The sequence below is a fragment of the Panthera tigris genome, chromosome A2 (genome assembly GCF_018350195.1).
Source record: "Panthera tigris isolate Pti1 chromosome A2, P.tigris_Pti1_mat1.1, whole genome shotgun sequence".
Classification (NCBI taxonomy): Eukaryota; Metazoa; Chordata; class Mammalia; order Carnivora; family Felidae; genus Panthera; species Panthera tigris.
Window position 1 is genome coordinate 156,829,966 of NC_056661.1, and position 18,183 is coordinate 156,848,148.

Sequence of the window (18,183 nt, forward strand, 5' to 3'; positions counted from 1 at the left end):
CCTTTAGGAGACTGCTCCAAGAACAAAAGAACTGGTGGGCACGATTTCCCTCACGCCCCTGCCCCCAGCCTAGATAGTCAGAAACCTGTGGGAAACAGCACTCTCCACCTACCTTGCTAACACAGCGCATCGGCCCCCATGTTCGCCAGCACATCTGTCCCATCCAACACACCCCGCTTTGCACAAGTCCCTCCCCAGTGGCTCCTGCCCTGTCTCATCCAGCAAGCAGCCCCAGCAAGAACCAGCATCATTTCAAAGTGACTCTTGTCCTGGGGAGAGGAGAAGAGAACCACACACACCAGAAATTCTTAAGTCCTGGCAGCCAAGTCTTACAACCGGCAGTGAAGAGAGTGCACCCTGCCCATCAGTGCGTCTCCAGCCCCCAGCAGGCCTCTGGGCTGACCACCAGCCTGCTCACCAACAAAAGCCTCTCAGGGGACAACCTAGGGAGAACTCCCTGTAATTCAGTGCAACTACAGCCCCAGTAAACAGACTAAAGGAAGGCATCTGGCCTGACTGATGACACCAACCAACTACAAGCCCACTATGGCCCCAGATTGGTCTCTTAACAGCACAGGGACCAAATCTGGCCCACAACAGCCAAAATGGGTCATTGCAGCCAAGTGGACTGAAGGCAAATGAGGCTCAGCCACAACAGTAATGGTAGGGTACATGCAACCCATAAAGGAGACAGCCCCGAGCACCAGGTTCTGATGAACAGGGACATTGAGCTACAGGGCACCACAGGACCTATTCTTCAGAAGATGACTACTTTAAGATCAGGAGAGGTAGCTGACATTCCTAATACACAGAAACAGAGACAAAATGAGAAGACAGGAGTATGTCCCAAATAAAAGAACAGTACAATGCCATAGCAAAAGAGCTAAATGAAATGGACATAATCAATATGAGTGATGAAGAAGTCAAAGTAATGATCATGAGAAAAGAATGAAGGATCTCAGTGAGACTCTCAACACAGACATAGAAAATATAAAAAGAACCAATCAGATATGAAGAGCTCAATTACTGAAATTAAAAATACCCTGGAGAGAATATATAGACTAAAGAAAGAAGAATAGATAAGCAAGCTCAAGGACAGAGGAATGAAAAGCAACTAAGCTACTCCTCCCCTGCTCATGCTCTGTCTGTCTCAAAAATAAAGCATTAAAATCAGTTATATCTATAAAAACTAGTCAAGGAATTCACAAAATAAGAGGATGCGAAGTGTGACATCATATACATAAAATGTGGTGGGAGGGGTAAATATTTAGTGCTTTCAGAATGAATTCAAACATAAGTGAACATCAACTTAACATAGACTGCTATGTGCATAAAATATTATATATGAGCCTAATGGTAACCACAAATGAAAAAGCTACAGTAGATAGGAAAAAATAAAGAGAAAGGAATCCAAAAAAAACCATCAAACCATAAGGGAAGAAACCAAGAGAACTTCAAAAACAACTGGAAAACAAATAACAAAATGGCAATAAGTACATACCTATCAGTAGTTACTCTGAATGTAAATAGACTAAATTATGCTCCAATCAAAAGACATAGGGTGAGTGAATGGATAAAAAAGCAAGACCCATCTACCAGCTGCTTACAAAAGACTCACTTCAGACCTAAACATACATGCAGATTAAAAGTGATGGGAAGGAAAAACATTTACCATGTAAATGGAAGCAAAAAGAAAGCTAGGTGTCAATACTTATACTGGACAAAACAGACTTTAAAACAAAGACTGTAGTAAGAGACAAAGACTGACACTACAGAATGATAAAGGGAAAAATTCAACAAGATTTAACAACTGTAAATATTTATGCACCCAACATGGAAGCACCTAAATACATAAAGCAACTATTAACAGACATAAAGGGAGAACTGGGCAGTAGTAAAATAATAGGGGACTTTAACACCTCATTTATATCAATGGATAGATCATCCAAACAGAAAATCAACAACAACAAAAAAATAGTGGCTTTGAATGACACATTGGACCAGACAGACTTAACATAAACTCCTAACATTTCATCCCCAAACAGTAGAAATATTCTTTTCAAGTGCACATGGAATATTCTCCAGAATAGATCATCTAGGCCATAAAACAAGTCTCAACAAATTCAAGATCAGAGTCATTCCATGTATCTTTTTCTGACCACAACACTGTGAAACTAGAAATCAACCACAAGAAAAATTCTGGAAGGAACACAAATACATGGAGGCTATATAACATGCTACATGACTAGGTCAACTGAGAAATCAAAGAGGAAAACAAAACATACATGGAGACAAATGAAAATGAAAACACAGTGGTCCAAAATCTTTGAGATGCAACAAAAGCTGTTCTAAGAGGGAAGAATATAGCAACACAGGTCTACCTCAGAAAGCAAGAAAAATAATCTAACCTTATACCAAAAGGAGCTAGAAAAAGAAGAAAAGCCCAATGCCAGTTGAAAGGAGGAAAAAATAATATTTGAGCATAAATCAAATAGAGACTTAAAAAACAATAGAACGGATCAATGAAACCAGAAACTGGTTCTATGAAAAGATCAACAAAATTGATAAAGCTTTAGCCAGACTCATAAAGAGAGAGAGAAAGAGAGAGAGAGAGAGAGAGAGAGAACTCAAAATGAGAAGTAAAGGAAAAATAACCAACACCACAGAAATACAAAAATTATAGGAAAATACTATAAAAATGTCAACAAATTGGGCAGCACAGAAGAAAGAAATGGATAAATTGCTAGAAGCATATAGACTTACAAAACTAGATCGGAAGAAATACATAATTTGAACAAACCAATTACCAGCAATGAAATTGTATCAGTAATCAAAAAACTCCCCACAAACAAAAGTCCAGGACCAGATGTCTTCACAAGTGAATTCTACCAAACATTTAAAGAAGAGCTAATAGAGAAGAACAGGAAGGAAAATTTCCAAATTCATTCTATGAGGCCAGCACCATCCTGATTACCAAAAACAGGTAAAGGCATCACAAAACAAAAACAAAAAACACACAAGGCCAATATCTCTGATGAACGTAGACACAAAAACCCTCAACAAAATAATAAGCAAATCGAATCCAACAATACATTAAAAAATCATTCACCACAATCAAGTGAGATTTATTCCTGGGATCCAAGAGTGTGCATTATTTGCAAAATCAATCAATGTGGTATACCACAACAAGAGAAAAGATAAAAACCATACTATCATCTCAACAGATGCAGAATAAGTATTTGACAAAGTACAATAACCCACTCATGATAAAAATCCTCAACAAAGTGGGTTTAAAGGGAACATTTATCAACATAATAAAGGCCATATATAAAAAACCCACAATTAACATCATACTCAATGGGGAAAAACAGATTTTCTCCCAAAATCAGGAATAAAACAAGGATATCCACTCTCCCCATTTTTTTTCAACAAAGTACTCTAAGTCCTAGCCACAACAATCAGACAGGAAAAAGAAATAAAAGGCATCCAAATTTATAAGGAACAAGTAAAACTTCCACTATTTGCAAATGACATGACACTATATAAAGAAAACTCTAAAGACTCCACCAACAAACCACTAGAACTGATAAATGATTTCAGTAAGGTCACAGGATACTACAAAATCAATACAATCCATTACATTTCCATACACTAATGATAATCAAGTAGCAAAAAGAGGAATTAAGAAAAAAAGTCCCGTTTACAATTGCACCAAAAAGAATAAAATACCTAGGAATAAATTTAACCAAAGAGGTAAAAGACCTGTACTCTGAAAACTATAAAACACAGATGAAAGAAATTGAAGACAACACAAACCAAATCCCTTTCAGTAAGATCCATGCTCATAGACTGGAAGACTGTGTCCATACTACCAAAGCAATCTAGAGTTAATGCAATCTGTATCAAAATACCAACAGCAATGTTCACAGAACTGAAACAAATAATCCTAAAATTTATATGGAAACACAAAAGATGCTGAGTAGCCAAAGCGATCTGGAAAAAGAAGAACAAGCTGGAAGATCACAATCCTAGATTTCAAGATATACTACAAAGCTAGTCAAAACAGTATAGTATGGCACAAAAATAGACACATAGGTCAAGAAAACAGAGTGCTCAGAAATAAACTCACAATTATACGGCCAATTAATCTGTGACAAAGGAAGAAAGAATATACAAGGTGAAAAAGTCTCTTCAATAAATGGTGCTGGGAAAACTGGACATCTATGTGCAAAAGAATGAAACTGGACCACTTTCTTAGGCCATACACAAAAATAAACTAAATGGGTTATAGACCTAAATTTAAGATCTGAAACCATAAAATTCCTAGAAGAAAACACAGGCATCATTTGACATCAGCCATAGAAACACTTTCCTAGATATGTCTCCTCTGGCAAGGGTAACAAAACCAAAATTAAACCATTAGGACTACACCATAATAAAAAGACTTTGCACAAAGGAAACCAACAAAACAAAAAGGCAAACTACTGAATAGATATTTGCAAATGATGTATCTGGTGAGGGGTTAATATTCAAATATATAAAGAACCTTTATAAATCAACACCAAAAAAACACAAATAATCCCATTAAAAAATGGGCACAGTCCTGAATAGACATTTTTCCAAAAAAGACATGTAGATGGCCCAAACACATGAAAAGATACTCAACATCATAATCACCAAGGAAATGTAAATCAAAAAAACCACAATGAGTATTACTTTACATGAATAACAATGGCGAAAATCAAAAACAAGAATATAACAAGTGTTGAGACGTGGAGAAAAAGGAACCTTTGTGCACTGTTAGTGGGAATGCAGATGGGTGCAATCACTATAAAACTATATGGGGGTTCTTCCTCAAAATATTAAAAATACAATTATCATGACATCTAGTAATTCTGCTAGTGGATAGTTACCCAGAGAAAATGAAAACACTAATTCAAAAAGGTACAGGCATGTTTATGTTTACAGAAACATTGTTTCCAATAGCCAAGCTATAGAAGCAATGCAGGTGTCCACTGAGAGATGAATGGATAAAGAAGATCTGGCACATGCATGTGTGCGTGAGCACGGATGGACACACACACACCCCGGAATATTAGTTGGCCATAAAAAACAATTTGCAGCAACATGGTTACATTTAGAGGATGTAATGCTAAGTGAAATAAGTCAGACAGAGAAAGACAAATCCCCTATGATCTCACTCATGTAGAACTTCAGCAGCAAAACAAACAAGCAAAGAAACAAAGACCAACAAAAAAGCAGAGAACAAACTGGTGGTTATCAGAGAGGAGCTCAGTAGGGGGTTGGGGGAAATAGAGGGGACTAAGAGGACACCTCCCTTTATGAGCACTTAGAAATGTATAGAAATGTTTGATCATTACATTGTACACCTGAAATACTGTATACTTGAACAAAATATGTAAAATTATGTCATTGTAAAGTTACTGACTACTACACCCATTTCACTTTTTTAGAAAACATGTGAGGAAATATGAATACAAGTCCACACGGCCCCGGAGGTTCATTCCGGTCACTTCTCTATCTCTAAAAGAAGCTAATTCAACAGGCCAGTTAACAACAAAGGAACTAGCTGCCAAGGAACAGAGGCTCCCACCACAAATGACTTGAAGTTCCCTTGTGTTAGAATAACCTAGAGGTTCCAGCAAATGTGCAACGTTACAGGGTGAAATTCTTCCTCTGGACCCATGTCCAAGGCAATCACAAACCAGCTGTGCCCAGCCTAAGATACTTCTTGGATGAGCGCCTGCGGAATCCTGTGTGCTCAGCCACGTCTCTGCTTCTAAGTATCCCCCCCCACCCCCAAAAAAAAACCACTACTGCACAACTGCATCATGTATTATCAAGTTGTGTTTCCCGGTCCACTTTACCCATTCTCCTGCAAGGCTCTAGGCTATGTTTTTGCAGAGGCATTTTCACTTATGACTCACATCCTTTGACAAACCACTTAAATACAAGGAAGCAGAGTTCAAACAAATGTTTAAACTATCTACTTAGTTTACCTTTTAAATTAACAACAAAGTAAGAATTTACCTGGTGCTAAAGTGTAATTTTCAAAAGTTTAAAACCATGACTTTCATGAAAATATAAAATGAGCGGATGCAAAAGCTATTATTCATTTCGTTAATTAATGAGGGGATCAGTAAAAATTCGAATAAAGGCAAACAGGATTACTAAAATGAATGTGCTAATAAAAGCAAAAAGATTGTGAATCTATTAGGAAAAGGCTTTGAAAACTGAGCACCAAGGCATTCAAAATGCCTCAGTGAACTAACAGTGCACAAACCACTACTAAGCTGTTTGGAACTAACTTAATAAAAGGAGCTTATGTTTTACTTTTGGCATGGTGGCACCACAAAACAAAAAAAAAAAAAGCAGACACTAAAAATACCATGAACAAAATCTATAACCCTCTGCTATAGAGCAATAAAATATCGGAGTTATTTTTCTTTAGAGCAACAATCATCTGCATCCCTCCTAGACAAAAACATTTTGCACTATTATGTAAGAGTCATTTGCACAACTATTTAACTTCTACCCCTACAGAGTTGCCCAATAGCTCAAAGGAAAGAGAGTAAAAGGCTTACATCCCAAGTACCATCACTAGAGGATCCACTGCACAGCACTCCGCTGAAAAAACACCCAGTCATCTCTTTTGCTCATTTACAAGTCATGGACAGTATTTCCATCTTAGGTTACAGTTGGTTCTAACAGGAGTAGAGCAAAAAAATCACACCAGGCGGGAGGAGGGATACAGGGGCAGCTACAATCAAGGAGTATTTTCATCAAGAACTGCAGAGCGGGCATTAGCAGCAAAGGTACACTGAAGAGGACACTTTAATACACTGCTACTATGTAACTTGGTATAACATTTCTGGAAAGCCACCTAGTAACACGTACTAGAAACTGCTCGTATCTTTGAAAAAAAAATTTTTGTATGTTTTTATTTATTTTTGAGAGAGAGAGACAGAGAGAGACAGAGAGACAGAGTACTAGTGAGGGATGGGCAGAGAGAGAGGAAGACAGAATCTGAAGCAGGTTCCAGGCTCCGAGCTGTCAGCACAGAGCCCGACACGGGACCCAAACCCACAAGCTGTGAGATCATGACCTGAGCCGAACTAGAACGTTCAACGGACTGAGCCACTCAGGCACCCGAGCCACATATCTTTGATTCTGTACCTCCACTCCCAGAAATTTTCATTCAACACACAATCAGATGTGCACTAAGATAGACACCTACCTCACAGCATTAATTACAAAAACTTAAAAACGTAAAATAACTTCTGTAGATTTCCCACCTTAAAATGTTTTCCAGAAGCCTTCACTAAGTCCCCAAATCCTTTCTATGTGATCCAGTTAATACCCACCATTCCCCCTAGGAGGTCTCTTACCACACTGCACTCTAATCTGATTTGCTTATCCACTTGCCCTATTAGGCTGTAACTTCCATGAAGGCTTGTGCCATAGAATTCAATTGCTTGAATTTAGCATAATGCTAGTCAGTAGGCACACAGATGCTGGCTCAATGAATAAAATATTATGTAGCCTAAAAATACATACACGAGTATGTTTCCTCTATAAAGATAAAAAAAATAAGTATTAAACATTAAAATTATTATGACAAAAGCCTCAAGTTACCATCTCAACTCTACTGAGTATCAAGATCATATGCAGGTATTTGGAAAAGCACCCAGACTGCCAGCCAAGAGGACACGCACTTCCCATACTGCTGGTGCAGAGAAAGGCACTGCAGTGTCACAGTCAGGAGTGCCTCTCTCTCTCTCTGCCATGTGTGTGTGTGCGTGTGTGTCTCCTGGATGCGTTATCACACTATGCATCTCCAAAGAACAGAGCTCTAAAGAAAACCGCTCTATGCAATTAGCTTAAAGGAAGTGTTGGATAATGATAAACATCCTTAATTGTGATACAGACTTTTTAAAAATTATTTTAAAAAGGAATCTGATGTTTCTTAGGCCATACTTCTCAAACTTTAAGAAGACTCATACAGGGGTCTTGTTACAACACAAGTTCTTATTCTGTCAGCCTAATGTGGACCCAAGACTCTGCACTTCTTACCAGCTCCCAGGTAAAACCAATGGTGCTGCTGGTCGGGAGACTTCGATTTGGGTAGCAGTTCTTAGAAGGGCAGTTTATAAATGCAAAGAAAGGTATGCAGAGCTCCATTTTCCCGTTTTTGTTGTTTTTCGGAATCCTAAAGCACCTGCTATCTCCCTGATGATTTTTCAAAAACTTTCTGGTTCAGGATTCTCAATACTCTGTAGATACTACCATTTGAAAATAATGGGAAACACAAAAATAAAAAGAGGGGTCATTACCATAGATCCAATGGAAATTAAAAGGATATAAAAGGAATACTATGAATAACATTATGCCCCAAAATGGGATAATCTAGATAAAATAAATCAATTCCTTGAAAGACACAATCTGCCAAAACTCACACAAGAAATGGCTTATCTATCTGAACAGGCCTATATCTATTAAAGAAATGAGTCAATAATTTATAACCTTCCAAAATAGAAAGAACAATTTTCTGGTGAATTCCACCAAATATATAAGAAGGAATTATGCTAATTGCACACAATATCTTTCAGAGGATAAAAGCTGAGGGAATGTTTCCTAACTTATTTTAGGAGGCCAGCATTACCCTAATGCCAAAGCCAGACAAAATCATTATAAAAACATTACAGACCTGTATCTTTCATGAACATAGCCTGGGTAGCTCACTCAATTGAGCATCTGACTCTTGATTTCGGCTCAGGTCATGATCTCAGTTGTGAGATCAAGCCCCAGACCGGGCCCTGCGCTGGGCATGGAGCCTACTTAAGATTCTCTCTCCCTCTTCCTCTGCCCCTCCCCAACTCCTGCTCCTGTAGGCACACTCTCCCTCCTCAAGGGGGAAAAAAAAAATTAGCAGAATGAATCCAAGAATAGTAAAAAAAAAGAATTATGCCTGACAACAAAGTTAGATTTCAGGTTCAGTCAACATCCGAAAATCAAAATGCAGTCCATCACATCAGTGACTAAAGAAAATTAACAGGATCATAGGATTATGGGCAGAAAAAAACATATGAAAAAAATCCAACACCCATTCATCATAAAACTAGAAATAGAGGGGAACTTTCTCAACTTGATAGACTACCTACAAAGTACTTACAGCAGACATCATACTTAATGGTGAGAAACTTGGAGCTTCCCCAGTGTGATACTGGCAAAAGATTAGACAAATACATCAGTCGAATAGTACGAGAGCCCAGAAATAGACTCTCATAAATACAGCCAACTGATCTTTTGACACGGGAGCAAAAGCAATAAAATGGAGCAAAGATGGTCCCTTCAACAAACAGTGCTAGGACTGGACATCCACAGGCAAAAAAAGTAATTCAGACACAGATCTCACACCTTCACCAGAATCAACTCAAAATGGGCATAAACTGCAAAATTGTAAAATTCTTACAAGATAACATAGGAGTAAACTTAGAAGCCCTTGGGTATGGTGATGCCTTCTTAAATACAACACCAAAGGTACAATCCATGGAAGAAATAATCGGTAAACGGGTCTTCATTAACATTAAAAACTTTTGCTCTGGAAAAAGACAATGTCAAGAAAATGAGAAAAGAAGTCACAGACTGGGAGAAAATATTTGCAAAGGACACATCTGATAAAGGATTGTTCTTCAAATATACAAGAAATAGTTAAAACTCAAGAAAACAAACCACCCAATTATAAAATAAGCCAGAGACCTTAACACCTCACCTAGGGAGATAAGACAGACAGCAAATGAGTATATGAAAAGATGCTCCACGTCATACGTCATCAGGAAAATGCAAATTAAAACAACATGATCACAGATACTATTACAAACCTATCACGAACCTACAAGGATGGCCAAAATCTCAAACATGGACACCACCAAATGCTGATGAGGATGTGGAGGAACAGGAAGTCTCACATTGCTGGGGGGGATGCCAAACAGTACAGCCACTTTAGAAGACAGGTGGGTGGTGTCTTACAAAACTAAACATATTCTTACCACATAAATCTGGCAATCGTGCTCCTGGATACTACCTCTTAGGTCCACACAGAAGGCTGCACACGGATGTTTACAATAGCTTTATTCACAAATGCCAAACCTTGGAAGCAACCAAGAAGTTCTTCAATAGGTAAATGTATCAACAAACCATCCTACAACCAGACAATGGAATTGTTATTCAGTGCTAAAACAAGGAATGCACTATCAAGCCGTGACAAAACAGAGAAACCTTAAATGCATAATAAGTTAAAGAAGCCCATCTGAAAATGCTACATACTGTATGATAGTATGATATTCTGGAAAAGGCAAAACTATGAAGAAAGTAAAAAACTAAGTGGTTACTGGGGGTGAAGGGATTTAAAAAACTAGGCCTACCACAGACGATTTTTAGGGCAGTGAAAATACTCTGTACAACACTTTAAGGATGGATATGTTTTATTATACATCTGTGCAAATCCATAGAATGTAGAACACCAGTAAACTATGAACTTTGGATGGTTATGTAGTGTCAGTGTAGGGTCATTAATTTTAACAAATGTACCACTCTGGTTGGTGGATGTTGATAATGGAGGAGGCTATGCGTGTGCAGAGGGCATGTGGGAAATCTAGACACCTTCCTCTCAATTTTGTTGTATATCTACCACTACTCTAAAGAAGTTTAAAAAAAGAAAAAAAGAAACAAAGTAAAATAAAATAAAGGAAAATACGTTCCCAGTAAGCATTCTTGACAAGATCATCTGATTTTCTGGGAGTAGATTACTGATACCCATACTAGGCTAGTGGATCTGGAAAGTATGAAACTAAAGGAAATTGCTCGAATGTCATCCAGTGCCTAGAAGAGCTCCCGGTACACGGCAGGCACTCAAGTAACTGTTGCACAAATGACTACAGTATTTAGCCTGGAAGAAGAGAAAACAAGAATCTAGTTAAGGTTTTTCAACATTTGAAGGCAACTAACTAGAAATCAAAAAAAAAAAAGAGTCTCCCATACGATTGTCGTTAGAAAAAAAGAATGAAAGGTCTATTTCAGCTTATTTTAAATACACATTTTTAAGAATCAGTTGCCCAACAATGGTATGTGTCTTCCCAAATAGAGCTGCCTGAATGTGTTCAAGCAAAAAAACCCAAATGCTATGTTAGAGGAACATGAAGAAAGACGATACTCTGCCCTGAAAACACTGGGATTTCTGAGGTTGCCCTCCTGCCCTCTGCACATAGGATTCACTACTCACAACATCTTTACTAGATTAGGAATTCCAACAGCAGTTTACCTACTTTGAATATAAAAAATAAAGTTGCCTCAACGAAAGTAGCAGTTGGGTGGGAAGCCACAACCCTACACAGGACCTAAAAGTAAATCAAAAGCTTAAATTCTCTGGAAGTCATAACAAAGGAAATTATCCCACTGTGATAAATGAATACCTTCAAAGACGATGGTGTGATAAAGATATAGGAATATTCTCAGAATGAAATCCATTTGTTTAAGCATCTGTTTGCTACCTACAAAGAATAACTCTTTCTGATGGATTTAACCAAGAAAAAAGATAATAAAATTCATTTGATGAGACGCTAATGCACAAACACACCTCATTTTCCTAGAAAACCTCAAAAGACATCTGGTGTTGATGTATCAAAACCCACCGGTTTTTTGTTTCCTGGGCTTTTTGGGGGTGATCAATCCATAACGTTTTAGCATCGTGAATATTAAAACTGCCCTCGCAACTTCACTCGGTATTTTCAATGGTTTCACCTAAAAGAATGCCATTATTTCTGATAATGCTACCAAGTATCAATTGACAAGATTTTTTTTTAAGAATTAAGATCATTTTTAAACTCACTTCAGAAACTTTAGTTTCTAAAAGCATATAGCTATTAAAATGCTAATATGGAAAGATGATGCCACAGAGGCTTAACACCAGTAAAACACAGGAAATTGATTCTCTAGATGATGTGGAAAAGCTGGCTTATAAAGTTAATGAGATATTACTTAAGGCAAAAGAAACAATTTGGCCGTTAGCAATGAGGACAAGCCAAACATGTTTGTCATCAAATATAATGACACTAATTAAAAGAACGACAGAAACAAATATGAAAATCAATGAAAGTACAGGAAAAAATTAAGCCACCTCAAACATGCAAAGTGAAGTCAGAGCAGTAAATCTTATTAGCAAGTTAGAAATAAATAAAAGAGACTAAAAAGGAAAAATCCCAACAATTAGGAGTTATACACCAAGGGAAGTGTGACTAGTCAAAAGAAGTAAATTTCCTATTCAATGTCCAACTACCGGGGATGGATTTCTAATATAGCAGAAGAATGAAGAGGATTAAGCCCTGAAACTCGAAAATCCACCACTTTGTCTCTTAGATGTCCTAGCTAGCCCCAGATGATAAAAATATCACAATCCTTAAGCAGCAGCTTTGCTAGAGATTTCTTTGCCATCCACCAAAAAAACAAAAACAAAAACAAAAACAAAAAAAAAAAACCTTGCCAAGTTTTCCAAGTTTCAAAGTAGGCCTAGTGCTTTGATTTACATAACAAAAAAGCCACCCTGATTTCAGGAAAAATACAGTCAGAAAACAAAGGTTTTAGTCCCAGTTCTATCTCAATACCCATTTCCAAAGGCTTCTCCTAAGAAAAGGAATATTCTATTCCCGGTGTTGAAAGGTCATTCCAGAACTATTAGTCTATCAGCTGGCTCTTGCCAATATGAAGAAAATGTATGACAACTTATCACTGTATATAGATCATATATTATCGTTAAATACAGATCAAGTGTTAATCAAGAAAATTTTGCATCTGAATTCAGATGTGCTCCAAGTATCAACTACACACTGGTGTTGGAAGATTTAGTACGAAAAAGGTCAACTACTGCATTACTAATTGCTTATTCTGATTACATGTTGCAATAACATTTTAGATACTACATTAAACATATAATTAAAGTTAAGTTCACTTGTTCTAGCTTTTCAGTAAGGCTACTGGAAATGTTTAAGTTACATGTGAAATTACATTTTTATTGTATTGCATGGCCTGCTGCGGGCTGAACTCTTTACAGTAAGGTTTGTAAATTCTTTATTCTTCTACAGCATCTACTGAAGTATGGCCCATAACAAATACTCAAAAAACATTAAATGAACAGAGAAAACTTTAAATAGAAGCATAAAACAGCAACAAAGGAAGATCAAAATTGGCTTTTTGATTCATGTACCAGCTATATTCTGTTGGAGCGACACTAAAAACCTCCCTTATTTACTAATTGTGGCAATTCTGAAATAAGGACCAAGACAACAACAACAGCAAAAAACCTCTCAGCTGAATCAGTGAATTGGCATACCTAATTTGTTTGGGGCTGCATTATGTCCTCCCGGAATTGCTGTTGAAGTCCTACGCCCGTACCACAGAAAGTCACTGTATTTGGAGACAGGGCCTTTAAAAGGCTGATTAAAGTAAAATGAAGTCCTATGGGCGGACCTAATCTAATAGGACTGGTGTCTTTATAAGAACAGGAGATTGGGGGGGCACCTGGGTGGCTTAGTCAGTTGAGCGTCCAACTTCAGTTCAGGTCATGCATGATCTCACTGTTCATGGGTTTGAGCCCCGCGTTGGGCTCTGTGCTGACAGATCAGAGCCTGGAGCTGCCTCAGATTTTGTCTTCCTCTCTCCCTCTCTGCCCCTCCCCTGCTCGTGCTCTCTCTCAAAAATAAATAAATGTTAAAAAAAAAAAAAATAGGAGATTGGAACGCAAGTAACACACAGACCAAGAGGCAATTCGTGACAAGTGAAAAGGCAGCCATTTGCAAACCAAGGAGAGAGGCTTCATAAGAAGTCACAGCTGCCAACACTGATCTTGGACTTCTAAATGTTTTATTATTTATTTTTATTTTTGAAAGAGAGAGAGAGAGACAAAGCATGAACAGGGGAGGGGCAGAAAGAAAGGGAGACACAGGATCTGAAGCAGGCTCCAGGCTCTGAGCTGTCAGCACAGACCCCAATGCGGGGCTCGAACCCATGAACTGCGAGATCATGACCTGAGCCAAAGTCAGACGTTCAACCGACTGAGCCCCCAGGCACCCCCTTGATCTTGGACTTCTAGCCTGAGAATTATGACAAAATAAATTTCTATCATTGAAGCCACCCAGTCTATGGTACTTTGTTATGCAGCCTTAGTACACTAACACATTGTTCCAAACACAAAGTTTTCCAATAACCAAATGGAGTTTTGGCTTTTACACTTAAAATTCAGTTCCTCACTCACACTAGCTGTATTTCAAGAACTCAAAAGCCATATGCAGCCAGTGACCACTATATACTGTACAGTACAGACCTAGAGATGAGACCAAACCAAAAATTTCCAAAAAAGAGTACTTAACTAGTTGGGAGAGGTGACCAAAAAGTGTGTTACTACTACATATGGAAGCATTTTTAATCTTTAATTTTAAAACAAAATGTAAATGCAAAGGACTGAAAACCACCACTAGGTTATTATTATGATATGCTGAGTAGATTAGAGAAGGGAGTTCATAGTCTAGAGCTATGTTTGTTACATCTGAATGTCATCACCAAGGTTTCCTGCAAATTACAGCTACTGATGTAGGTGGCCAGGATACATTTATCATTATGAACAAGTCCAACTGGAGAACGCTAATACTCATCTTTAGATTTTATTATACCTTTTGTGGCTTGATCAGCCATTTTCAATGGAAATCAAATTCCAGAAATATAAGAGATGGCATGAATACTATTCAGAACAGGATATTCCTGGATTCATTACCATTTAACCATGAGGCATCAAAAACTATGTCTACTATTAATAATTTCATGCATCTGTAAATAATAGTGTTCAAGAAGCATGGAAGAAAAACGCAGAATTCAAGAAATGAAGAGAATAGTTCTGCTAGACTTGCCTAACAGGTCTGAACACATTTACTAAAATAAGTAGGTCTCTCCTTTAAGAATCAGAAAAATGAATGTAGAAATTCCAAAATGTAATTATCAGTATAATAAAGTTCATCTACTGGAAAGTATTTTACATTTGTGTAGAGTTCTACTTCTTAAAACTTGCTTTTTATACTTTATCTTTAATTTGCCCAAGAACTTCATGTTCGGATATACTCTTCTTTTATATAAAGAAACTAAGGCTCTAAGAAATTAAGTGACATGCCCGATGTCATGTAACTTGTAAAGGACTAAAACTCAAACCTTAGTCTTCTAGTTCCAAAACTTTGGAAGCTTCACCTTGTTAAAGCACTAAAACTATGACTAGAACAGTAGTATGTAAATGTTAGTTATAATAAAAATTGTTAATACAATTACAGTGACTTGATCAAGTGTGTACTGACAATACTTAAAATGGTAATTAAATTCAGTATAAATCTCAACCATGGTAATTCAGTTTAGAAGAAATAACTCCTGAGAGCATTATGGTCACAGGAATCTTTTTTTTTTTTTTTTAATTTAAATGTATATAATCTTTTTGCAAAGAATTACCAAGCAGTAGATAGAAGGCTTTCTAGCATAAAATTTATTTATGATGATCAGATTAAGTGGAGAAAATAAAATGGGGCTTTAAAACCAGAGTTTATTTTTAAGTGAATAATGTTTCATATCTAATTGCTTTATTTTTTATTCCATCAGATCCATTTAAGAGTGACATAAAAGTGATTTATTTAGAATGTCAAGAGTCAACATTAAGGGGGATTTAAAAAGTGAGAAACAACCGAACTAGATTTAAAGAGGGTCACCTGCTCAGTCAGTTGAGCATCCAACCTTTGGTTTCAGCTCAGGTCGGTTCGTGAGATCGAGCCCTGGGTCAGGGTGTCTGTGCTATCAGCTCAGAGTCTGCTTGGGATTCTCTCTCTCCCTGTCTCTGCTTCTCTCTCTCAAAATAAATAAATAAGCATTAAAAAATTTAAAATAAAAAGACTGAAGAATGCACAGTCGGTCCAAGTTTGGAATGAGCAACTAGAAAAGGTATTTTGCAACAGTGGGAAAATTTAAATATGGATGGGTACTATGAAATTTTATATGGGGAAAATGGAGTTATGAATTGAACAAAACAACTTACAGTATGTTCTCATTTAGGTTTAAAATACCTAACTGTATAATTATACACAACAAATATCTGGAGGGATATAAATACACATACACCACTTACACATACATGGTAGGAACAGTTATAATCTCTCAGAAGCTCGAATATAGCGTTTTTACTTGATTTTTGTTTATCTGTATCTTCTAAATTTTTATGATGCATATGTACCATGTTGTAAAAATAAAAATTTTAAAATAACATCAGTATTTTTATTAAGCCAAAAATGAAAAACCTCTCCATTTGCTGTGTCTCACGTTTGTGAAATAAGCACATGTGAAATAACTATCTCGAAGATGGTTTGACTCTTGTTATTTTCGCTGTGAGGTGTTTAAAATAAATCAAGTTTACTTTCAAACATATGGAGCTCTGAATATAAACCTTCACGATAAAAAAAAAAAAAAATCAAATGATCACAGACACTGAAGAACAAAGCAAGGAAAAGTCCCTATTTATAAAAGTATTTTGAAAAGCCATCCCTCTATTTAGAGAGTTTAAAACAGCAATTGCATGCTCATGCCAGTTAAATATTATTCATCATGAATCTGAAACCTTTAGATAAAAAGTTAAGAAGGCAATGAAAAAATAAAAATGTTTGTATTCTTCCCATACAACAGCGTTAAAATGCTTTACAGGTATTCTCAATCTTCACAATCACCGTCCTTGGAAAGTCTCATTCTCCCTATTTCATTGATGAGAAAACTCAAGATTTAAAGAACTGCATCCAGAATATATTACCTACTTAGCAATCATTTTGCAATACTGAACACATACATCAAATTATTAAGCTGTACCCCTAAGACTAATACCATGTTATGTAAATTATACCTCAATTTTTAGAAAAACAAAAACTCCCAAACTGATTTTTAAATTTTCTTGAAATGTTTATTTTTGAGACTGCGCACCCATGCAAGCTGGAGAGGGTCAGACAGAGAGGGGGTATAGAGGATCTGAGGCGGGCTTAGCGCTGACAGCAGAGCAGAGAACCTGATGCAGGGCTCGAACCGGCAAACAGTGAGATCAAGACCTGAGCCAACGTCAATCACTGAACCAATGGAGTCACCCAGGCACCCCCTACAAATTGATTTTTTTAAAAAGGAAGGATGGGGTGCCTGGGTGGCTCATAAAAATGAAGACTCTTGATCTAAGGGTCATGAGTCCGAGCCCTATGTTGGATGTATGCTTAAAAATAAAAATGTAAATAAAATTTAAAAAGCCCCCCCAGCTAGAAAAATGCAAGAATCATAAATATTTCACAAAATATCTGCAAAAGGCCAGTAAACATGTGAAAGATTAGCATTCTGACAGAAAGGAAATCTAAATTAAAATCACAGGGATACCTCTACACACCCACCAAATGGATAAAATTTAAGACTAATTCCAAGGACTGGAAAAGAACATTCTAGGGGGTAAATTTAGCATGAGCTAAGGCAAGAATATCAAAGCTGGAACAAGTGTTCACAAAAGTAAACAGTGGGTAGTTTACTTGGGTTGGGCACAGAGGGGGGAAATAAAAATGTATTCTGGAAAAGTAACTAGGATTCAGAACTTGGAGGGTCTTCAAGTCCAAGAGAAGGACTCTAAGCCATATAGGATCAGCGAACCGTGACATGGATGACAGCATTGTACAGAATGTTCCAAGTGGGGAGGATACAGACACTTTCTAATCTTCTACCTTGCATTGAATTTCTCTCTCCTCACCAATCTGGTTTTGCCCTCCTTGCTCAACCCCAATCTCCACCTGCACTCTCCAATCTCATCAGACCTCTTTCCCTTCTCTCACCACCAGGTCAGAAGAGGCACATCACCTGCGCTGCTTTTCTGCTTACCTGAGCCTTCTCTCAGTTAAAGCCAGTGCTTTTGCAGAGATGCAGCTGAGGTCTCTCCACCCCTAGGTTTCCTGCCTACTCCAAACTGCCCTCATCTCCTTCCCCCGAGCCCCAACCTTCCCTGTGTAGGTTCCTGTAATACATAATTCAACATCTAACTAGAATGCATCTTGTTTTGTTCTCAACTCTCCAACC

At 37.4% G+C, this 18,183-nt stretch overlaps 1 protein-coding gene across 12 annotated transcripts in view; it reads right to left on the reverse strand.

Moving 5' to 3' along the window:
- TPK1 (thiamin pyrophosphokinase 1) overlaps positions 1-18,183 on the reverse strand; it is a 351,768-nt gene that overhangs the window by 327,163 nt on the left and 6,422 nt on the right. The gene's annotated exons all lie outside the window — the stretch shown is intronic.